This window comes from Dermacentor albipictus, chromosome 7 (assembly GCF_038994185.2).
Source record: "Dermacentor albipictus isolate Rhodes 1998 colony chromosome 7, USDA_Dalb.pri_finalv2, whole genome shotgun sequence".
In the NCBI taxonomy this organism is placed as follows: domain Eukaryota; kingdom Metazoa; phylum Arthropoda; class Arachnida; order Ixodida; family Ixodidae; genus Dermacentor; species Dermacentor albipictus.
Genome location: NC_091827.1, coordinates 3,368,829 through 3,394,310, shown reverse-complemented (window position 1 = coordinate 3,394,310; position 25,482 = coordinate 3,368,829). Strand labels below are relative to the sequence as shown.

Sequence of the window (25,482 nt, the reverse complement as noted above, 5' to 3'; positions counted from 1 at the left end):
GCAGTGACCAAGTCTATTCTTACCAGGGTATAAGTGGCAGCATTTTCATCTTTTGCGATCGTGATGGTGACACCCTCGACTCTGCATTGAGAGAGCTAAAATGAGCACACGTTGAAACAGCTACCACATCTACAGAACCGCTAATACTGTCAGAATAGCGTATAATTTTTCATAGTGCAATCAAACTAGCTGTTTTCCTCATGCGAAATCAAGGAGTGATGCAGTGACCAAGTCTATTCCTACCAGGGTATAAGTGGCAGCGTTCTCATCCATGGCGATCTTGATGGTGACACCCTCAACCCTGCAATGAGAGAGCTAAGATGACCACACGTTGAAACAGCTACCACATCTACAGAACCGCTAATACTGTCAGAATAGCGTATAATCTTTCATAGTGCAATCAAATTAACTGTTTTCCTCATGAGAAATCAAGGAGTGATGCAGTGACAGAGTCTATTCTTACCAGGGTATAAGTGGCAGCGTTCTTATCCATTGCGATCTTGATGGTGACACCCTTAACCCTGCAATGAGAGAGCTAAGATGAGCACACGTTGAAACAGCTACCACATCTACAGAACCGCTAATACTGTCAGAATAGTGTATAATCTTTCATAGTGCAATCAAATTAACTGTTTTCCTCATGACAAATTAAGGAGTGATGCAGTGACAGAGTCTATCCTTACTATGGAATAAGTGGCAGCATTCTCATCCATGGCGATCGTGAAATTGACACCCTTAACCCTGCAATGAGAGAACTAAGATGAGCACACGTTGAAACAGCTACCACATCTACAGAACCGCTAATACTGTGAGAATAGCATATAATCTTTCATTATCATCATCATCATCATCAACCTGGTTACGCCCACAGCAGGGCAAAGGCCTCTCCCATACTTCTCCAACAACCCCAGTCATGTAATAATTGTGGCCATGTCGTCCCTGCAAACTTCTTAATCTCATCCGCCCACCTAACTTTCTGCCGCCCCCTGCTACGCTTCCCTTCCCTTGGGATCCAGTCCGTAACCCTTAATGACCATCGGTTATCTTCCCTCCTCATTCCATGTCCTGCCCATGACCATTTCTTCTTCGTGACTTCAACTAAGATGTCATTAACTCGCGTTTGTTCCCTCACCCAATCTGCCCTTTTCTTATCCCTTAACGTTACACCTATCATTCTTCTTTCCATAGCTTGTCGCGTCGTCCTCAATTTGAGCAGAACCCTTTTCGTAAGCCTCTAGGTTTCTGCCCCATAGGTGAGTACTGGTAAGACACAGCCATTATATACTTTTCTTTTGAGGGATAATGGCAACCTGCTGTTCATGATCTGAGAATGCCTGCCAAACGCACTTCAGGCCACTCATATTCTTCTGATTATTTCCGCCTCATGATCCGGATCCGCCGTCACTACCTGCCCTAAGTAGATGTATTCCCTTACGACTTTCAGTGCCTCGCTGCCTATTGTAAATTGCTGCTCTCTTCCGAGACTGTTAACCATTACTTTAGTTTTCTGCAGATTAATTTTTAGACCCACGCCTCTGCTTTGCCTCTCCAGGTCAGTGAGCATGCATTGCAGTTGGTACCCTGAGTTACTAAGCAGGGCAATATCATCAGCAAATCGCAAGTTACTAAGGTATTCTCCATTAACTTTTATCCCCAATTCTAATCTTTCATAGTGCAATCAAATTAACTGTTTTCCTCATGAGAAATCAAGGAGTGATGCAGTGACAGAGTCTATTCTTACCAGGGCATAAGTGGCAGCATTCTCATCCATGGCGATTTTGATGGTGACACCCTCGACTCTGCAATGAGAGAGCTAAAATGAGCACACGTTGAAACAGCTACCACATATACAGAACCTCTAATACTGTCAGAATAGCGTATAATTTTTCATAGTGCAATCAAACTAGCTGTTTTCCTGATGAGAAATCAAGGAGTGATGCAGTGACCGAGTCTATTCCTACCAGGGTATAAGTGGCAGCGTTCTCATCCATGGCGATCTTGATGGTGACACCCTCGACCCTGCAATAAGAGAGCTATGATGAGCACACGTTGAAACAGCTACCACATCTACAGAACCACTAATACTGTCAGAATAGCGTATAATCTTTCATAGTGCAATCAAATTAACTGTTTTCCTCATGAGAAATCAAGGAGTGATGCAGTGACAGTCTATTCTTACCAGGGTATAAGTGGCAGCGTTCTCATCCATGGCGATCTTGATGGTGACACCCTCAATCGTGCAATGAGAGAGTTTAGATAAACACATGTTGAAACAGCTACCACATATATTGAACCGCTAATACTGTCAGAATAGCGTATAATTTTTCATAGTGCAATCAAACTAGCTGTTTTCTACATGAGAAATCAAGTAGTGATGCAGTGACAGAGTCTATCCTTACCAGGGAATAAGTGGCAGCATTCTCATCCATGGCGATCGTGATGGTGACACCCTCAACCCTGCAATGAGTGAGTTTAGATAAACACATGTTGAAACAGCGACCACATTTACAGTACCACTAATACTTTCAGAATAGCGTATAATCTTTCGTAGTGAAATCAAATTAGCTGTTTTCCTCATGAGAAATCAAGGAGAGATGCAGTGACAGAGTCTATCCTTACCAGGGAATAAGTGGCAGCATTGTCATCCATGGCCATCCTAATGGAGACACCCTCAACCCTGCAATGAGAGAGCTACAACATTTACAGAACCACTAATACTGTCAGAATAGCGTATAATTTTTCATAGTGCAATCAAACTAGCTGTTTTCCTCATGAGAAATCAAGGAGTGATGCAGTGACAGAGTCTATTCTTACCAGGGTATAAGTGGCAGCGTTCTCATCCATGGCGATCTTGATGGTGACACCCTCAACCCTGCAATGAGAGAGCTAAGATGAGCACACGTTGAAACAGCTACCACATCTACAGAACCGCTAATACTGTCAGAATAGCGTATAATCTTTCATAGTGCAATCAAATTAACTGTATTCCTCATGAGAAATCAAGGAGTGATGCAGTGACAGAGTCTATTCTTACCAGGGTATAAGTGGCAGCGTTCTCATCCATGGCGATCTTGATGGTGACACCCTCAACCCTGCAATGAGAGCTAAAATGAGCACACGTTGAAACAGCTACCACATATACAGAACCGCTAATACTGTCAGAATAGCGTATGATTTTTCATAGTGCAATCAAACTAGCTGTTTTCCTCATGAGAAATCAAGGAGTGATGCAGTGACAGAGTCTATTCTTACCAGGGTATAAGTGGCAGCATTTTCATACATGGCGATCTTGATGGTGACACCCTCAACCCTGCAATGAGAGAGCTAAGGTGAGTACACGTTGAAACAGCTACCACATCTACAGAACCGCTAATACTGTCAGAATAGCGTATAATCTTTCATAGTGCAATCAAATTAACTGTTTTCCTCATGACAAATCAAGGAGTGATGCAGTGACCGAGTCTATTCTTACCAGGGTATAAGTGGCAGCATTTTCATCCATTGCGATCGTGATGGTGACACCCTCGACTCTGCAATGAGAGAGCTAAAATGAGCACATGTTGAAACAGCTACCACATATACAGAACCTCTAATACTGTCAGAATAGCGTATAATTTTTCATAGTGCAATCAAACTAGCTGTTTTCCTCATGAGAAATCAAGGAGTGATGCAGTGACCGTGTCTATTCTTACCAGGGTATAAGTGGCAGCATTTTCATCCATTGCCATCGTGATGGTGACGCCCTCGACTCTGCAATGAGAGAGCTAAAATGAGCACACGTTGAAACAGCTACCACATATACAGAACCTCTAATACTGTCAGAATAGCGTATAATCTTTCATAGTGCAATCAAATTAACTGTTTTCCTCATGAGAAATCAAGGAGTGATGCAGTGACAGAGTCTATTCTTACCAGGGTATAAGTGGCAGCATTTTCATCCATTGCGATCGTGATGGTGACACCCTCGACTGCAATGAGAGAGCTAAAATGAGCACATGTTGAAACAGCTACCACATATACTGAACCTCTAATACTGTCAGAATAGCGCATAATTTTTCATAGTGCAATCAAATTAACTGTTTTCCTCATGAGAAATCAAGGACTGATGCAGTGACAGAGTCTATTCTTACCAGGGTATAAGTGGCAGCATTTTCATCCATGGCGATCGTGATGGTGACACCCTCAACCCTGCAATGAGAGAGCTAAGATGAGCACACGTTGAAACAGCTACCACATCTATAGAACCGCTAATACTGTAGGAATAGCGTATAATCTTTCATAGTGCAATCAAATTAACTGTTTTCCTCATGAGAAATCAAGGAGTGATGAAGTGACAGAGTGTATTCTTACCAGGGTATAAGTGGCAGCATTCTCATCCATGGAGATTGTGATCATGACACCCTCGACTGTGCAATGATAGAGCTAAGACAACCTCACGTTGAAACAGCGACCACATCTACAGAACCACTAATACTGTCAGAATAGCGTATATTCTTTTATAGTTCTATCAAATTAGCTGTTTTCCTCATGAGAAATCAAGGAGTGATGCAGTGACCAAGTCTATTCTTACCAGGGTATAAGTGGCAGCATTTTCATCTTTTGCGATCGTGATGGTGACACCCTCGACTCTGCATTGAGAGAGCTAAAATGAGCACACGTTGAAACAGCTACCACATCTACAGAACCGCTAATACTGTCAGAATAGCGTATAATTTTTCATAGTGCAATCAAACTAGCTGTTTTCCTCATGCGAAATCAAGGAGTGATGCAGTGACCAAGTCTATTCCTACCAGGGTATAAGTGGCAGCGTTCTCATCCATGGCGATCTTGATGGTGACACCCTCAACCCTGCAATGAGAGAGCTAAGATGACCACACGTTGAAACAGCTACCACATCTACAGAACCGCTAATACTGTCAGAATAGCGTATAATCTTTCATAGTGCAATCAAATTAACTGTTTTCCTCATGAGAAATCAAGGAGTGATGCAGTGACAGAGTCTATTCTTACCAGGGTATAAGTGGCAGCGTTCTTATCCATTGCGATCTTGATGGTGACACCCTTAACCCTGCAATGAGAGAGCTAAGATGAGCACACGTTGAAACAGCTACCACATCTACAGAACCGCTAATACTGTCAGAATAGTGTATAATCTTTCATAGTGCAATCAAATTAACTGTTTTCCTCATGAGAAATCAAGGAGTGATGCAGTGACAGAGTCTATTCTTACCAGGGTATAAGTGGCAGCATTTTCATCCATTGCGATCGTGATGGTGACACCCTCGACTGCAATGAGAGAGCTAAAATGAGCTCATGTTGAAACAGCTACCACATATATTGAACCGCTAATACTGTCAGAATAGCGTACAATTTTTCATAGTGCAATCAAACTAGCTGTTTTCCTCATGACAAATCAAGCAGTGATGCAGTGACCGAGTCTATTCTTACCAGGATATGAGTGGCAGCATTTTCATCCATTGCGATCGTGATGGTGACACCCTCGACTCTGCAATGAGAGAGCTAAAATGAGCACACGTTGAAACAGCTACCACATATACAGAACCGCTAATACTGTCAGAATAGCGTATGATTTTTCATAGTGCAATCAAACTAGCTGTTTTCCTCATGAGAAATCAAGGAGTGATGCAGTGACAGAGTCTATTCTTACCAGGGTATAAGTGGCAGCATTTTCATCCATTGCGATCGTGATGGTGACACCCTCGACTCTGCAATGAGAGAGCTAAAATGAGCACATGTTGAAACAGCTACCACATATACAGAACCTCTAATACTGTCAGAATAGCGTATAATTTTTCATAGTGCAATCAAACTAGCTGTTTTCCTCATGAGAAATCAAGGAGTGATGCAGTGACCGAGTCTATTCTTACCAGGGTATAAGTGGCAGCATTTTCATCCATTGCGATCGTGATGGTGACGCCCTCGACTCTGCAATGAGAGAGCTAAAATGAGCACACGTTGAAACAGCTACCACATATACAGAACCTCTAATACTGTCAGAATAGCGTATAATCTTTCATAGTGCAATCAAATTAACTGTTTTCCTCATGAGAAATCAAGGAGTGATGCAGTGACAGAGTCTATTCTTACCAGGGTATAAGTGGCAGCATTTTCATCCATGGCGATCTTGATGGTGACACCCTCAACCCTGCAATAAGAGAGCTAAGGTGAGCACACGTTCAAACAGCTACCACATCTACAGAACCGCTAATACTGTCAGAATAGCGTATAATCTTTCATAGTGCAATCAAATTAACTGTTTTCCTCATGAGAAATCAAGGAGTGATGCAGTGACCGAGTCTATTCTTACCAGGGTATAAGTGGCAGCATTTTCATCCATTGCGATCGTGATGGTGACACCCTCGACTGCAATGAGAGAGCTAAAATGAGCACATGTTGAAACAGCTACCACATATATTGAACCGCTAATACTGTCAGAATAGCGTATAATTTTTCATAGTGCAATCAAACTAGCTGTTTTCCTCATGAGAAATCAAGCAGTGATGCAGTGACCGAGTCTATTCTCACCAGGGTATAAGTGGCAGCATTTTCATCCATTGCGATCGTGATGGTGACACCCTCGACTCTGCAATGAGAGAGCTAAAATGAGCACACGTTGAAACAGCTACCACATATACAGAACCTCTAATACTGTCATAATAGCGCATAATCTTTCATAGTGCAATCAAATTAACTGTTTTCCTCATGAGAAATCAAGGTGTGATGCAGTGACAGAGTCTATTCTTACCAGGGCATAAGTGGCAGCATTCTCATCCATGGCGATTTTGATGGTGACACCCTCGACACTGCAATGAGAGAGCTAAGATGAGCACATGTTGAAACAGTTACCACATCTACAGAACCGCTAATACTGTCAGAATAGCGTATAATTTTTCATAGTGCAATCAAACTAGCTGTTTTCCTCATGAGAAATCAAGGAGTGATGCAGTGACCGAGTCTATTCCTACCAGGGTATAAGTGGCAGCATTCTCATCCATGGAGATCGTTATCGTGACACCCTCGACTCTGCAATGATAGAGCTAAGACAACCTCACGTTGAAATAGCTGGCACATCTACAGAACCACGAATACTGTCAGAATAGCGTATATTCTTTTATAGTTCTATCAAGTTAGCTGTTTTCCTCATGAGAAATCAAGAAGTGATGAAGTGACAGAGTGTATTCTTACCAGGGTATAAGTGGCAGCATTCTCATCCATGGAGATTGTGATCATGACACCCTCGACTGTGCAATGATAGAGCTAAGACAACCTCACGTTGAAACAGCGACCACATCTACAGAACCACTAATACTGTCAGAATAGCGTATATTCTTTTATAGTTCTATCAAATTAGCTGTTTTCCTCATGAGAAATCAAGGAGTGATGCAGTGACCAAGTCTATTCTTACCAGGGTATAAGTGGCAGCATTTTCATCCATTGCGATCGTGATGGTGACACCCTCGACTCTGCAATGAGAGAGCTAAAATGAGCACACGTTGAAACAGCTACCACATATACAGAACCTCTAATACTGTCAAAATAGCGTATAATGTTTCATCATCATCATCATCAGCCTGGTTGCGCCCACTGGAGGGCAAAGGCCTCTCCCATACTTCTCCAACAACCCCAGTTATGTAATAATTGTGGCCATGTCGTCCCTGGAAACTTCTTAATCTCATCCGCCCACCTAACTTACTGCTGCCCCCTGCTACGCTTCCCTTCCTTTGGGATCCAGTCCGTAACCCTTAATGACCATCGGTTATCTTCCCTCCTCATTACATGTCCTGCCCATGCCCATTTCTTTTTCTTGATTTCAACTAAGATGTCATTTACTCGCGTTTGTTCTCTCACCCAATCTGCTCTTTTCTTATCCCTTAACTTTACACCTATCATTCTTCTTTTCCATAGCTCGTTGCGCCGTCCTCAATTTGAGTAGAACCCTTTTCGTAAGCCTCCAGGTTTCTGCCCCATAGGTGAGTACTGGTAAGACACAGCCATTATATACTTTTCTCTTGAGGGATAATGGCAACCTGCTGTTCATGATCTGAGAATGCCTGCCAAACGCATTCCAGCCCATTCTAATTCTTCTGATTATTTCCGCCTCATGATCCGGATCCGCCGTCACTACTTGCCCTAAGTAGATGTATTCCCTTACGACTTCCAGTGCCTCGCTGCCTATTGTAAATTGCTGCTCTCTTCCGAGACTGTTAACCATTACTTTAGTTTTCTGCAGATTAATTTTTAGACCCACGCTTCTGCTTTGCCTCTCCAGGTCAGTGAGCATGCATTGCAGTTGGTCCCCTGAGTTACTAAGCAAGGCGATATCATCTGCAAATCGCAAGTTACTAAGGTATTCTCCATTAACTTTTATCCCCAATTCTAATCTTTCATAGTGCAATCAAACTAGCTGTTTTCCTCATGAGAAATCAAGGAGTGATGCAGTGACTGAGTCTATTCTTACCAGGGTATAAGTGGCAGCATTTTCATCCATTGCGATCGTGATGGTGACACCCTCAACCCTGCAATGAGAGAGCTAAGATGAGCACACGTTGAAACAGCTACCACATCTATAGAACCGCTAATACTGTAAAAATAGCGTATAATCTTTCATAGTGCAATCAAATTAACTGTTTTCCTCATGAGAAATCAAGGAGTGATGCAGTGACAGAGTCTATTCTTACCAGGGTATAAGTGGCAGCATTCTCATCCATGGAGATCGTGATCATGACACCCTCGACTGTGCAATGATAGAGCTAAGACAACCTCACGTTGAAACAGCTACCACATCTACAGAACCACTAATACTGTCAGAATAGCGTATATTCTTTTATAGTTCTATCAAATTAGATGTTTTCCTCATGAGAAATCAAGGAGTGATGCAGTGACCGAGTCTATTCTTACCAGGGTATAAGTGGCAGCGTTCTCAACCATGGCGATCTTGATGGTGACACCCTCAACCCTGCAATGAGAGAGCTAAGATGAGCACACGTTGAAACAGCTACCACATCTACAGAACCGCTAATACTGTCAGAATAGCGTATGATTTTTCATAGTGCAATCAAACTAGCTGTTTTCCTCATGAGAAATCAAGGAGTGATGCAGTGACAGAGTCTATTCTTACCAGGGTATAAGTGGCAGCATTTTCATCCATGGCGATCTTGATGGTGACACCCTCAACCCTGCAATGAGAGAGCTAAGGTGAGTACACGTTGAAACAGCTACCACATCTACAGAACCGCTAATACTGTCAGAATAGCGTATAATCTTTCATAGTGCAATCAAATTAACTGTTTTCCTCATGACAAATCAAGGAGTGATGCAGTGACCGAGTCTATTCTTACCAGGGTATAAGTGGCAGCATTTTCATCCATTGCGATCGTGATGGTGACACCCTCGACTCTGCAATGAGAGAGCTAAAATGAGCACATGTTGAAACAGCTACCACATATACAGAACCTCTAATACTGTCAGAATAGCGTATAATTTTTCATAGTGCAATCAAACTAGCTGTTTTCCTCATGAGAAATCAAGGAGTGATGCAGTGACAGAGTCTATTCTTACCAGGGTATAAGTGGCAGCGTTCTCATCCATGGCGATCTTGATGGTGACACCCTCAACCCTGCAATGAGAGCTAAAATGAGCACACGTTGAAACAGCTACCACATATACAGAACCGCTAATACTGTCAGAATAGCGTATGATTTTTCATAGTGCAATCAAACTAGCTGTTTTCCTCATGAGAAATCAAGGAGTGATGCAGTGACAGAGTCTATTCTTACCAGGGTATAAGTGGCAGCATTTTCATCCATGGCGATCTTGATGGTGACACCCTCAACCCTGCAATGAGAGAGCTAAGGTGAGTACACGTTGAAACAGCTACCACATCTACAGAACCGCTAATACTGTCAGAATAGCGTATAATCTTTCATAGTGCAATCAAATTAACTGTTTTCCTCATGACAAATCAAGGAGTGATGCAGTGACCGAGTCTATTCTTACCAGGGTATAAGTGGCAGCATTTTCATCCATTGCGATCGTGATGGTGACACCCTCGACTCTGCAATGAGAGAGCTAAAATGAGCACATGTTGAAACAGCTACCACATATACAGAACCTCTAATACTGTCAGAATAGCGTATAATTTTTCATAGTGCAATCAAACTAGCTGTTTTCCTCATGAGAAATAGAGGAGTGATGCAGTGACCGTGTCTATTCTTACCAGGGTATAAGTGGCAGCATTTTCATCCATTGCGATCGTGATGGTGACGCCCTCGACTCTGCAATGAGAGAGCTAAAATGAGCACACGTTGAAACAGCTACCACATATACAGAACCTCTAATACTGTCAGAATAGCGTATAATCTTTCATAGTGCAATCAAATTAGCTGTTTTCCTCATGAGAAATCAAGGAGTGATGCAGTGTCAGAGTCTATTCTTACCAGGGTATAAGTGGCAGCATTTTCATCCATTGCGATCGTGATGGTGACACCCTCGACTGCAATGAGAGAGCTAAAATGAGCACATGTTGAAACAGCTACCACATATACTGAACCTCTAATACTGTCAGAATAGCGCATAATCTTTCATAGTGCAATCAAATTAACTGTTTTCCTCATGAGAAATCAAGGACTGATGCAGTGACAGAGTCTATTCTTACCAGGGTATAAGTGGCAGCATTTTCATCCATGGCGATCGTGATGGTGACACCCTCAACCCTGCAATGAGAGAGCTAAGATGAGCACACGTTGAAACAGCTACCACATCTATAGAACCGCTAATACTGTAGGAATAGCGTATAATCTTTCATAGTGCAATCAAATTAACTGTTTTCCTCATGAGAAATCAAGGAGTGATGAAGTGACAGAGTGTATTCTTACCAGGGTATAAGTGGCAGCATTCTCATCCATGGAGATTGTGATCATGACACCCTCGACTGTGCAATGATAGAGCTAAGACAACCTCACGTTGAAACAGCGACCACATCTACAGAACCACTAATACTGTCAGAATAGCGTATATTCTTTTATAGTTCTATCAAATTAGCTGTTTTCCTCATGAGAAATCAAGGAGTGATGCAGTGACCAAGTCTATTCTTACCAGGGTATAAGTGGCAGCATTTTCATCTTTTGCGATCGTGATGGTGACACCCTCGACTCTGCATTGAGAGAGCTAAAATGAGCACACGTTGAAACAGCTACCACATCTACAGAACCGCTAATACTGTCAGAATAGCGTATAATTTTTCATAGTGCAATCAAACTAGCTGTTTTCCTCATGCGAAATCAAGGACTGATGCAGTGACCAAGTCTATTCCTACCAGGGTATAAGTGGCAGCGTTCTCATCCATGGCGATCTTGATGGTGACACCCTCAACCCTGCAATGAGAGAGCTAAGATGAGCACACGTTGAAACAGCTACCACATCTACAGAACCGCTAATACTGTCAGAATAGCGTATAATCTTTCATAGTGCAATCAAATTAACTGTTTTCCTCATGAGAAATCAAGGAGTGATGCAGTGACAGAGTCTATTCTTACCAGGGTATAAGTGGCAGCGTTCTTATCCATGGCGATCTTGATGGTGACACCCTTAACCCTGCAATGAGAGAGCTAAGATGAGCACACGTTGAAACAGCTACCACATCTACAGAACCGCTAATACTGTCAGAATAGCGTATAATCTTTCATAGTGCAATCAAATTAACTGTTTTCCTCATGAGAAATCAAGGAGTGATGCAGTGACAGAGTCTATTCTTACCAGGGTATAAGTGGCAGCATTTTCATCCATTGCGATCGTGATGGTGACACCCTCGACTGCAACGAGAGAGCTAAAATGAGCACATGTTGAAACAGCTACCACATATATTGAACCGCTAATACTGTCAGAATAGCGTACAATTTTTCATAGTGCAATCAAACTAGCTGTTTTCCTCATGACAAATCAAGCAGTGATGCAGTGACCGAGTCTATTCTTACCAGGGTATGAGTGGCAGCATTTTCATCCATTGCGATCGTGATGGTGACACCCTCGACTCTGCAATGAGAGAGCTAAAATGAGCACACGTTGAAACAGCTGCCACATATACAGAACCGCTAATACTGTCAGAATAGCGTATGATTTTTCATAGTGCAATCAAACTAGCTGTTTTCCTCATGAGAAATCAAGGAGTGATGCAGTGACAGAGTCTATTCTTACCAGGGTATAAGTGGCAGCATTTTCATCCATGGCGATCTTGATGGTGACACCCTCAACCCTGCAATGAGAGAGCTAAGGTGAGTACACGTTGAAACAGCTACCACATCTACAGAACCGCTAATACTGTCAGAATAGCGTATAATCTTTCATAGTGCAATCAAATTAACTGTTTTCCTCATGACAAATCAAGGAGTGATGCAGTGACCGAGTCTATTCTTACCAGGGTATAAGTGGCAGCATTTTCATCCATTGCGATCGTGATGGTGACACCCTCGACTCTGAAATGAGAGAGCTAAAATGAGCACATGTTGAAACAGCTACCACATATACAGAACCTCTAATACTGTCAGAATAGCGTATAATTTTTCATAGTGCAATCAAACTAGCTGTTTTCCTCATGAGAAATCAAGGAGTGATGCAGTGACCGAGTCTATTCTTACCAGGGTATAAGTGGCAGCATTTTCATCCATTGCGATCGTGATGGTGACGCCCTCGACTCTGCAATGAGAGAGCTAAAATGAGCACACGTTGAAACAGCTACCACATATACAGAACCTCTAATACTGTCATAATAGCGCATAATCTTTCATAGTGCAATCAAATTAACTGTTTTCCTCATGAGAAATCAAGGTGTGATGCAGTGACAGAGTCTATTCTTACCAGGGCATAAGTGGCAGCATTCTCATCCATGGCGATTTTGATACTAGTGACACCCTCGACACTGCAATGAGAGAGCTAAGATGAGCACATGTTGAAACAGTTACCACATCTACAGAACCGCTAATACTGTCAGAATAGCGTATAATTTTTCATAGTGCAATCAAACTAGCTGTTTTCCTCATGAGAAATCAAGGAGTGATGCAGTGACCGAGTCTATGCCTACCAGGGTATACGTGGCAGCATTCTCATCCATGGAGATCGTTATCGTGACACCCTCGACTCTGCAATGATAGAGCTAAGACAACCTCACGTTGAAATAGCTGGCACATCTACAGAACCACGAATACTGTCAGAATAGCGTATATTCTTTTATAGTTCCATCAAATTAGCTGTTTTCCTCATGAGAAATCAAGGAGTGATGAAGTGACAGAGTGTATTCTTACCAGGGTATAAGTGGCAGCATTCTCATCCATGGAGATTGTGATCATGACACCCTCGACTGTGCAATGATAGAGCTAAGACAACCTCACGTTGAAACAGCGACCACATCTACAGAACCACTAATACTGTCAGAATAGCGTATATTCTTTTATAGTTCTATCAAATTAGCTGTTTTCCTCATGAGAAATCAAGGAGTGATGCAGTGACCAAGTCTATTCTTACCAGGGTATAAGTGGCAGCATTTTCATCCATTGCGATCGTGATGGTGACACCCTCGACTCTGCAATGAGAGAGCTAAAATGAGCACACGTTGAAACAGCTACCACATATGCAGAACCTCTAATACTGTCAGAATAGCGCATAATCTTTCATAGTGCAATCAAATTAACTGTTTTCCTCATGAGAAATCAAGTAGTGATGCAGTGACAGAGTCTATTCTTACCAGGGTATAAGTGGCAGCATTCTCATCCATGGAGATCGTGATCGTGACACCCTCAACCCTGCAATGAGAGAGCTCAGATGAGCACACGTTGAAACAGCTACCACATCTACAGAACCGCTAATACTGTCAGAATAGTGTATAATCTTTTGTAGTGCAATCAAATTAGCTGTTTTCCTCATGAGAAATCAAGGAGAGATGCAGTGACAGAGTCTATCCTTACCAGGGAATAAGTGGCAGCATTGTCATCCATGGCGATCCTAATGGAGACACCCTCAACCCTGCAATGAGAGAGCTAACACATTTACAGAACCACTAATACTGTCAGAATAGCGTATAATTTTTCATAGTGCAATCAAATAAGCTGTTTGCCTCATGAGAAATCAAGGAGTGATGCAGTGACCAAGTCTATTCTTACTAGGGTAGAAGTGGCAGCATTCTCATCTATGGCGATCGTGATGGTGACGCTGTCAACCCTGCAATGAGGGAGTTTAGATATCATCATCATCATCAGGCTAGTTACGCGCACTGCAGGGCAAAGGCCTCTCCCATACTTCTCCAACTACCCCGGTCATGTACTAATTGTGGCCATATTGTCTCTGCAAACGTCTTAATGTCATCCGCCTACCTAACTTTCTGCCGCCCCCTGCTACGCTTCCCTTCCCTTGGAATCCAGTCCGTAAACCTTAATGACCATCGATTATCTTCCCTCCTCATTACATGTCCGGCCCATGCCCATTTCTTTTTCTTGATTTCAACTAAGATATCATTTACCCGCGTTTGTTGCCTCACCCAATCTGCTCTTCTCTTATCCCTTAACGTTACCCTGATCATTCTTCTTTCCATAGCTCGTTGCGTCGTCCTCAATTTCAGCAGAACCCTTTTCGCAAGCCTCCACGTTTCTGCCCCATATGTGTGTACTGGTAACACACAGCTGTTATACACTTTCCTTTTGAGGGATAGTGGCAACCTGCTGTTCATGATTTGAGAATGCCTGCCAAACGCACCCCATTCAATTCTTATTCTTCTGGTTATTTAAGTCTCACGATCCGGATCCGTGGTCACTACCTGCCCTAAGTAGATGTATTCCCTACCACTTCCAGTGCCTCGCTACCTATTGTAAATTGCTGTTCTCTTCCGAGACTGTTAAACATTGCTTTAGTTTTCTGCAGATTAATTTTTAGACCCACTCTTCTGCTTTGCCCCTCCAGGTCAGTGAGCATGCATTGCAATTGGTCTCCAGAGTTACTAAGCAAGGCAATATCATCAGCGAATCACAAGTTGCTAAGGTATTCTGCATCAACTTTTATCCCCCATTCTTCCCACTCCACGTCTCTGAATACCTCCTGTAAACATGCTGTGAATAGCATTGGAGAGATCGTATCTCCCTGTCTGACGCCTTTCTTTATTGGGATTTTGTTACTTTCTTTGTGGAGGACTACGGCGGCTGTGGAGCCGCTATAGATATCTTCCAGTATTTTTACATATGGCTCATTTACACCCTGATTCCGTAATGCCTCCATGACTGCTGAGGTTTCGACTGAATCAAACGCTTTGTCGTAATCAATGAAAGCTATATATAAGGGTTGGTTATATTCTGCACATTTCTCTATCACTTGATTGATAGTGTGAATATGGTCTATTGTTGAGTAGCCTTTACGGAATCTTGCCTGGTCCATTGGTTGACAGAAGTCTAAGGTGTTCCTGATTCTATTTGCGATTACCTTAGTGAATACTTTGTAGGCAACGGACAGTAAGCTGATCGGTCTATAATTTTTCAAGTCTTTGGCGTCCCCTTTCTTATGGATTAGGAGTATGTTAGCGTTCTTCCAAGATTCTGGTACGCTCGAGGTTATGAGGCATTGTGTATACAGGGTGACCAGTTTCTCTAGAACAATCTGACCACCATCCTTCAACAAATCTGCTGTTACCTGATCCTCCCCAGCTGCCTTCCCCCTTTGCATATCTCCCAAGGCTTTCTTTACTTCTTCCGGCGATACCTGTGGGATTTCGAATTCCTCTAGACTATTTTCTTTTCCATTATCGTCGTGGGTGGCACTGGTACTATATAAATCGCTGTATAACTCCTCAGCCACTTGAATTATCTGATCCATAGTAGTAACGATATTGCCGGCTTTGTCTCTCAACGCACACATCTGATTCTTGCCTATTCCTAGTTTCTTTTTCACTGTTTTTAGGCTTCCTCCGTTCCTGAGAGCCTGTTCAATTCTATCCATATTATAGTTCCTGATGTCCGCTGTCTTACGCTTGTTGATTAACTTGGAAAGTTCTGCCAGTTCTATTCTAGCTGTAGGGTTAGAGGCTTTCATACATCGGCGTTTCTTGATCAGATCTTTCGTCTCCTGCGATAGCTTACTGGTTTCCTGTCTAACGGCGTTACCACCGACTTCTATTGCGCACACCTTAATGATGCCCATGAGACTGTCGTTCATTGCTTCAACACTAAGATCCTCATCCTGAGTTAAGCCGAATACCTGTTCTGTAGCTTGATCTGGAATTCCTCTAGTTTCCCTCTTACCGGTAACTCATTGATGGCTTCTTGTGTACCAGTTTCTTCCGTTCCCTCCTCAAGTCTAGGCTAATTCAAGTTCTTACCATCCTATGGTCACTACAGCATACCTTGCCGAGCACGTCTACATCTTGTATGATGCCAGGGTTCGCGCAGAGTATGAAGTCTATTTCATTTCTTGTCTCACCATTCGGGCTCCTCCACGTCCACTTTCGACTAACTCGCTTGCGGAAAAAGGTATTCATTATCCGCTTATTATTCTGTTCTGCAAACTCTACTAATAACTCTCCTCTGCTATTCCTAGAGCCTATGCCATATTCCCCCACCGACTTGTCTCCAGCCTGCTTCTTGCCTACCCTGGCATTGAAGTCGCCCATCAGTATAGTGTATTTTGTTTTGACTTTACCCATCGCCGATTCCACGTCTTCATAAAAGCTTTCGAGTTCCTGGTCATCATGACTGCATGTAGGGCCATAGACTTGTACCACCTTCAATTTGTACCTCTTATTAAGTTTCACAACAAGACCTGCCACCCTCTCGTTGATGCTATAGAATTCCTGTATGTTACCAGCTATTTCCTTATTAATCAGGAATCCGACTCCTAGTTCTCGTCTCTCCGCTAAGCCCCGGTAGCACAGTACGTGCCCGCTTTTTAGCACTGTATATGCTTCTTTTGTCCTCCTAACCTCACTGAGCCATATTACATCGCATTTACTACCCTCTAATTCCTCCAATAACACTGCTAGACTCACCTCTCTAGATAACGTTCTAACGTTAAACGTTGCCAGGTTCAGATTCCAATGGCGGCCTGTCCGGAGCCAGGTATTCTTAGCACCCTCTGCAGTGTCACAGATCTGACCGCCGCCGTGGTCAGTTGCTTCGCGGCTGCTGGGGACTGAGTGCCGGGGTTTGATTGTTGTATTCATCTAAAGAACCAGATCTAAAGAACCACTAATACTGTCAGAATAGTGTATGCTCTTTTGTAGTGCTATCAAATTAGCTGTTTTCCACATGACAAATTAAGGAGTGATGCAGTGACAGAGTCTATCCTTACTATGGAATAAGTGGCAGCATTCTCATCCATGGCGATCGTGAAATTGACACCCTTAACCCTGCAATGAGAGCGCTAAGATGAGCACACGTTGAAACAGCTACCACATATACAGAACCGCTAATACTGTGAGAATAGCGTATAATCTTTCATAGTGCAATCAAATTAACTGTTTTCCTCATGAGAAATCAAGGAGTGATGCAGTGACAGAGTCTATTCTTACCAGGGTATAAGTGGCAGCATTCTCATCCATGGCGATTTTGATGGTGACACCCTCGACTCTGCAATGAGAGAGCTAAGATGAGCACATGTTGAAACAGCTACCACATCTACAGAACCGCTAATACTGTCAGAAGAGCGTATAATTTTTCATAATGCAACCAAATTAGCCGTTTTCCATATGAAAAATCAAGGAGTGATGCAGTGACAGAGTGTATTTTTACCAGGGTATAAGTGGCAGCGTTCTCATCCATGGTGATCGTTATGGTGACACCCTCAACTGTGCAATGAGAGTGTTTAGATAAACACATGTTGAAACAGCTACCACATCTACAAAACCACTAATACTTTCAGAATCGCTTATAATCTTTCATAGTGCTATCAAATTAGCTGTTTTCCTGATGAGAAATCAAGGAGTGATGCAGTGACAGAGTCTATTCTTACCAGGATATAATTGGAAGGATTTCCACCTATTATGATCCATCGATGGATTTCCATCTGTGGTGATCTTAGTGGTGATACCTATGAGCCTGCAATGAGAGATGTGAGATGAACACATGCTGAAGCTGCTGACGTTTAATAGAGAGGCACTAATATTGTCCGGATAGTGTATAAATTTCACAGTGCACTCAAAGTGGCTGTTTTGTTCTTAAATCAAGAGTATTGGTGCAGTGAACCAAGCCCATTATTACCAGAGAACAAGTGGAGATTTACATCAGTGTTGATCGTGATGGTGACACGCTTGACCCTGTAATGAGTGAACTTGGATGTTGAAATAGCTGGCACCATTATAGAGCCACTAATAGTGTCAGAATAGTGTATTTTTTTTAGTGCAGTCAGAACAGATGTTTTCCTCTTAGGAAATCATGAAGGGTTGGTGCAGTGACTAAGTATATTTTTACCAGGGAATAAGTAGAAGGATTTTCATCCTTGGTGATCGTGGTGATGGCGCTTTTGAACTTACGAGAGCTGAGATAAACATTTGCATCCTGCTCCTGACTTGGAGAGTTTTACCTGTTCAAAAGGAAGGAGTGTTGTCCTTAAGGGTCTGACGTCATCTGTAGTTAATCTGCTCTGGCATTCCCCAGGGATTTGTGCTTGGGCACTTTTTCTTCCGATTTATTTTAGTGAACTCACTAACCACATTTCTAGTGTTGTCTGGTTGTATGCTGGTTACTGTTGTGCTTATCGTGACATTAATTGCGTTACTGATACTGAATTGTGCAAAAAAGATACTGATGCGATACTGACATGGTGCAATGTATGGCACATGAACTTCAATATTTCCAAATGTAACTTCCTTTGTTTCCCAAAGTAAGAGCAGCCTGTTACTGTGAGATACTTGAAGGAAGGTGTACCACTGACTGGTGTACTAATGTGAATACAAATGTTTGAGAACATTGGTGCTGTAATGCTCACATGCAGTATGTGACAGCAAAAGCTGAGTACTAAATTTCTGACAACTTTCCGCATGCACAAATCAAATTGAAAGAAAAAGCTCTACACGACTAATCAATTTTTTCATACTTGTCTTAAAAGCCCCAGAGGTGTTAAATAAGGCTTCATCCCATGTGACAATGGCAAAACAAATGAACAGAACACCAAAATATTGAGATAAGAAGCAAGAACAAAACAAAACATTTGCTAAAGAAAGAGGGAACATTGCGTAGCTGGGGTAAATTTCGAGCAGGGGAGGAGTATAATGCAGAGATTAGGCAAGATGGGCATTTAACATTTATGTCGAACGATTTACGGTCAATGCATGTGAACATATTTTCTGTTAGACTGTTGCCATAGGTTATTGCTTCAGGGAATAATGAAGTGTTCATGGCAGATGTTCGCGTGATAATGGAAGCTATGCAAAAACTGGTTTAAATGGGAAGATGAATGCAAGGGTAAATTTAACAAGTAATTCCTGGATTGAGGATGGTAATAGAAGGTATGAAGCAAGAAGACCTGAGAGATGATCTGGTAGGAGGCAAGTGATGATTATCAAGCGTGGGTTTTAGTACTGTTATGCTGATTTGGTGAGTATCGGGAAATTATAAACTGAGCAGCACGATTTTGTATTTCTCTATGTGCCCGGTAAGATATGATTAGGAAGGGTGAAAGATAGATTATGTATATTTTAGCTATGGACATACGAATGTTAGTTATGCTGGGTTATTTATTTCAGGTGATGAGGTTTTCAGGTTACATTTTAAATACCCAAGGGTACGTGAAGCATTACAGCAGATGATACCAATATGTTGTCCACTATAGTGTCGACTTCATGTGAATGCCCAGGTATGTGGGCATTCTCATTAATATTGTGGCTTCGTAAGACGCACCTTGATTGACAGAATTCTACAGGTGTGGCTCGTTAAGCTGTGGTTGTGAGTAAATGACAGATTAATGTGCACCATAATGTTAAGTGTTAAGGTAATGTGTTAAGCTGTGGTTGTGAGTAAATGACAGATTAATGTGCACCATAATGTGCAACAAATCCTCGAGTAGACATATGGCGCTTGGGATCTGGCGACAAAAACATGTGGGAGTACTGGAGCACCACCAGAAATGAGCAACTTTGTCTCGTGTAATTCCAATTCTACGAAAAGGTATACACACATAGTGAATGTAGTTGGATGGGCTTTGCTCACACTGAAAAAAACTGCGGCTCTTATTTTTTTAATCATCTTTAATAACAAAACTCGAATAAATAACAGAATACCTCAAAGGTCCCACTTACATGTCAAGACCTGAAGATCAAGTCCTGAAGGTGCACCAGTATAACTGCGGTATCAATGTTTTCAAAGACACAAAAGCTGAAGACAGCCTTGAAATTCCCACATCAGCTCACCCTGATGTCATCAATTTTCATGCAGTCTGCTCGGGCCTAGTTATCTTTCTATGTTAAAAATGTACTACATTGTACTCAAAGAGAGCCAAACACTTGGAAGATTTCAAGAAGTTTTCTAGAGCTACAATGGCCGAAATGTGAAAAAAAAAAACTTTGCGGTCAGTAATGGCACACATACGTATGGGCCCTAGGGTTCAAAATGAAAATTCAAGAATGAAACCTTGACCATCGTTTCTTTTTTTATAGTCAACATATTAGAATAAAATCAATGAAAGCAGAGTTCATTAAGAATACTTTATCAATTGAAAGTGATTCAGTGCATGTTAAGCTTGGTTCTGAAGAAATGCTCTCTGAATGCTATAAAAAGAAACTAACTGAAATTTGTGCGTAAAAGATATTCGCATTGTGCATGCTAAACTAAATGCATGCACGAAGCTAAAGGGCACAAACTTAAGAAAGCTAACGGTCAGTGTTATGCCCAATGTGAGTGGGCATGGGGGCACTACTAGCATGCGGTGCACTAATCCTTTCATCTTCATTGTTCAGGTCGCCCTTGGTCTGTGTCTTCATGGCACCAACAGCAGCATTGACCATTCCGGGATGGCCTTTGCCACCCCACCGGTGAATGAAACGCATGTCCACGTGTGAGATACGCTGACGTTGCCAGATTTTCATCGGCCAAGGCACACTGAGACGGCAACATGCGCAGACTGTTCAGCGCATAAACTGCTGCGAGCGCCACCACAGGAGTGGACTATATATATCCTGCATAGGTATCGCATTGGCAGTGGGCATGGCAGCACTACTAGCATGCGGTGCACTATTCCTTTCGTCTTCATTGTGCAGGTTAGGCCTTTTGGAAAATGCTTCCGCTCTGGAGACCATTTTTTGGTGGTGCTGCTGTACCCGCAGCTGTGTAATGGGGTGTTTGATATAGCTGTATTTCTGCGGAAGTTGCTACTGTTATCAGGAGACATCAAAACAAACCCCAGCCCTGAACTAAAGGACATTGTTAAGCAATTGAAGGAAATTGCTCCTGATATTAGGAAAATAAAGGAAGAATGTCTGGCAGATATAGAGAACAAGTTAGATGCCATAGCACTTCTAGAAAATAAAGTGCAATCTTGTCAGACCGAGATTTCCCGCATGTCACGTAATAGAAACCATGGAAAAAACATTGATGACCTTGAGAACAGAAACAGGAAAGCTAACTTAATAGTTTATGGCATACCGGATTCGGAAGAAGAAACGAGCAACAGTATTGAGCAAACAGTTAACAAAGATATCATACAAGATATTCTAGAGCTGGATCCAGTTGCCATTGAACGCATACACCGGTTAAGCAGACCGCAAGCGAAAAAGACTAGGCCAGTAATTTTTAAACTTGTACATTCTCCCGACAAATCGGCAATACTGAAGAAAGGTTTTAAACTTAAAGGCTCAATATGTGCTATTGGGGAAGATTTTTCTCCTAAAATTCAAGACATTAGAAAGGAACTGTGAAACAGTGCCAAAGAAAATCGCGACAAACACGACAAAGTCTTGCTCGCCTTTGACAGATTGCACATTAACAGTCGCGCCTTTGTTTCGGATGACGAAACCAATTACAAAGTACCCCTAAAAAACGAAGCGAAATCAAGTGAATTAAACAACCCACCAATATGGGGAAGAGCTCGATCAAACAACTAACCATCATAACTCGGGAAGTAATCCATGCAAAACGTCATGTAAAAAGGATACGTAACTCTATAAAAATCATGGATCATGCACATCCAAAACTAACAAACTAGCATGAGCAGTAGCACATTTTCGACAAGACAGCCGAAGAGGCCAAGGAACATTATTTTCATGTAACGCTGCCTAACTTTGCCCAACAGCTCTCATCCATTCTGGAACCATTTCCGCCCTACTGAAGACACATTGTCAGACTTGTCTCCCAAGGAAAAAAAAACGAACAACGCTAATGCGTACAATAATTATTTTCACTCAAAATTCACAAAAAACTATGGCAACCTTTCAGACATTAGTAGCAGTCCAACATGGTGCATTGATCCTTTATCGTATCTGATACGAATATCCTTAACATGTTGCTCACCCTTGACCCTAAAAAAACGTGGACCAGATGACATTCCAAACCATTTCCTAAAGAGATACGCGGAGTGGTGCAGCTGATACTCGGGCCTGATATTTGGAAAATCCCTATTGCAATCATCTTTACCCGACGAATGAAAAAATGCGAAAATCATCCCAATACACAAAACAGGAGATAGCTCACTGTCCCCTAATTATCGACGAATATCTCTCACTAGCACAGCTTGCAAGATGCTTGAGCATATCATCTTTAAGCACCTAACAAACTTTCTTGACACACAACTTTTTAACACCACACCAGCATAGATTCCGCCATGGATTGTCAACCATCACGCAGCTTACACAAGTTGTGCATGATCTTGCATTTAACTACAGCCAGAGTGATATAGTATTATTATACCTTTCGAAAGCGTTTGATCACGTATGCCACAGTGAATTATTACAAAAATTACGAGGTTCTATTGGGGATGGGGAAACTTTAGACTGGCTAAGATTTCTTAACTGGACACGATTCGTACTATTTCAGCATATGAAATCTGCAACAGTGCCCATCACATCAGGCATCCCCCAAGGATCCTTGTTGGGGCTGCTTATTTTTAATTTTCATCAATGACATAACCAGAAATATTGACTGTAACATCAAACTGTTTGTTGATGACTGCATTATCTCCCAAACAATTAACACCTACAAAGATAATGTTGCGCTTAGCAATTCACTAGACCAGCTAAATGAATGGTGCAAAAAATGGCAAATGACGATAAACACAACTAAATCATTTTCATGACAGTAACCAGAAAAAAAAACTTATTTTCCGTACTTTATTAATGGCACAATGCTAACAAAAGTTCACCAGCATATACTTAAGTATCACACTAACTTCTGACCTGAGATGGGATGCACACATTGCCAAGGTGACCTCGAAGGCGTTACGCAAGCTATTTTATCTCCGAAGATGTCTCCACCTCGCACCCACGTTGACTAAGCTTCATGCATATACTACTTTCGTTAGACCGGTTTGGAGTATACTAACACAGTTTGGTTTCCCCACTCTGAAACTCGAAAAAGTACCGTGAAAAGTGCTGCAGTTTATTTGCAAGTATAAACGCAAGTTCACCCACTAACCTTGCGGCTATTTCGGGTTTAGCGACACTACCATCGAGAGCGGAACAAGCACAGCTCAAATTTTTATTTCACTTGACTCGCAACTATTATAAGATAGACCTAACAAAATACATGTGTTTCGCAGTCACAATCGAGACAAACATGTACACACTATAACAGAATATTCATGCCTTAACGACACATTCATGTACTTATTTCGCCCTTGTGATAAGAGAATGGAATCACCTCGACCCTTCAGTCATTTCTGCTGACTCATCTCAGTTCACATTATGGTTAGAATCCATATTAAGTAATCAGCAACAGCCTTCACATAATATACTTTTCAACTCTTGTAAGCTATGCTGATTATCGTGAAGGTGTTTTCTGCAATTTTTGTTCCCATTTGCTATCCTTTTCATGATATATTCACTGTATTCCTGCATGTCTCCTAGTCATGCGATATCTATTTGTTTTTATATGCAGTTACCTTGTTCTTTTGTTTTGCTTATTGACACTCTATTTGTACATGCACTTCATTTTTGTATGCCCACCTGCTATGGTCCCTGATGGGACTGGCAGTACTGAAAATCAATAAATGTACCTTGCTCCCTGCACTTCCACTTGCCAGCTAGTTGCTTTCATAAAAATGTATATTACATTAGTGTAGCTTTAAACATATCAAAGCTGACAAGTGTAAGCTGAGAAGAAAACAGTACAGCTAGTACTAGGACGAAGACAAGACCGCACCTTTGTTACTCATCATCACACTGGCAGTTCCACCATGGCTGATACTACTGAGGTGCAATGCGCTGCGAACTTTTTTACCCATAATGCCACACAAATTTTAAACAAAAATTTATATTTCTACTTTGCTCAACACCCCAAATATTGTCTGCAGTGGAAACACTTCTCAAGTCTGGCTGTGAGAAACACTGCAGGATGTAGCTGGGGGGCCTGCCAGAAAGATTCAAAACACCATAGGGGGACATCTCGGTGTTACTGTTGATACAGCTTTCATCAGTTGCAGCAACCTTACCATATCTGTGCTTCAACATGAATAATGACAAGTAGACAGACACTTGGAAAATAAAAGGCTAGCACGCTGAGATGCAACAGTACGCTGAAAGCTGCAGTATGCTGTCTCAATTGACCCATGTGAAACTGCCGACATATCCATACACTAGTTGCTGCTTCATAGCTGCACCAGGCGTACGCTTAGCAACGTTGAAATGGAATTTTTTGCTGCCTGCTAGTGAAACGAGGCAGCAAAGGAAAGAGATGCCTCAGTCTGGTGCCAACATTATAGACAAGGGGGGCTTGTCTTTGTTGAGGCAACAGCAGTCATCCTTGGCAAACTTTATATATAGGCTCCTCGCCACAAGTAGACACCCCACCCCATAAGTTCAAAACTCTCATGGAGTGTACCAAACCACGATGCAACTTTAAAAGGTACATTTACAAGCCTTTTTTTTTTCGGCTCAGTCGCTTGTAATGTGCCCGAAAAATTTTGCTACCCCTTAAAGTAGCACTGGCAAACAACACTTAGAGTGACAGGAGACTAGAGATAAAGGACAGTCCACATAAAGAAATTTTCTTAGACATATGGGCACACTTTGATCAAACTTTTACAATGTATTTTGACATGATTTCAAATATGAAATTGATCTTGTGCAACAAGTAGTCCTCAAAATAGACAACGTTTTTAGAGGCAGAGGCAAGTCTCTATGAAAGATGCTCATTATGATCACTGGCCATATCAAAATGACATTGAATGATCAGAGTTTGAAGTGCTGTGAGAATGAATGGCCTAGACGGATTTGGGCCACAGTAATAGCACATCAAACTTCACACATCGGAAGCAAACTTATGACAGGTAAACCAATTTCACAGCAGTCAA

General features: G+C 42.0%; 1 protein-coding gene and 3 long non-coding RNA genes across 5 annotated transcripts in view; 2 read left to right on the top strand and 2 right to left on the bottom strand.

Annotated features, from left to right (window-relative positions):
* Positions 1-462: 462 nt before the first annotated feature.
* On the bottom strand, positions 463-1,800 carry LOC139047321 (uncharacterized). The gene is made up of 3 exons (XR_011507094.1): positions 1,742-1,800; positions 684-741; positions 463-521 (listed from the first exon to the last, which is right to left on the bottom strand). It is a non-coding gene; the product is annotated as an uncharacterized lncRNA (long non-coding RNA).
* Positions 1,801-6,109: 4,309 nt separating this feature from the next.
* Positions 6,110-8,369, top strand: LOC139047320 (uncharacterized). The gene is made up of 3 exons (XR_011507093.1): positions 6,110-6,185; positions 7,927-7,991; positions 8,291-8,369. It is a non-coding gene; the product is annotated as an uncharacterized lncRNA (long non-coding RNA).
* A 3,857-nt stretch (positions 8,370-12,226) lies between these two features.
* LOC139047657 (uncharacterized) overlaps positions 12,227-25,482 on the top strand; it is a 28,739-nt gene continuing 15,483 nt past the window's right edge. The window contains exons 1-2 of one of the 2 annotated variants that reach the window (XR_011507305.1): positions 12,230-12,290; positions 20,939-24,199. The gene's annotated coding sequence lies outside the window, so the exon portion shown is untranslated. Of the gene's footprint in view, positions 12,291-20,938; positions 24,200-25,482 lie in introns of those variants that run through there. The other variant, XM_070521525.1, reaches the window with a different exon arrangement.
* On the bottom strand, positions 13,757-20,943 carry LOC139047663 (uncharacterized). The gene is made up of 5 exons (XR_011507306.1): positions 17,998-20,943; positions 17,558-17,615; positions 14,172-14,229; positions 13,977-14,034; positions 13,757-13,814 (listed from the first exon to the last, which is right to left on the bottom strand). It is a non-coding gene; the product is annotated as an uncharacterized lncRNA (long non-coding RNA).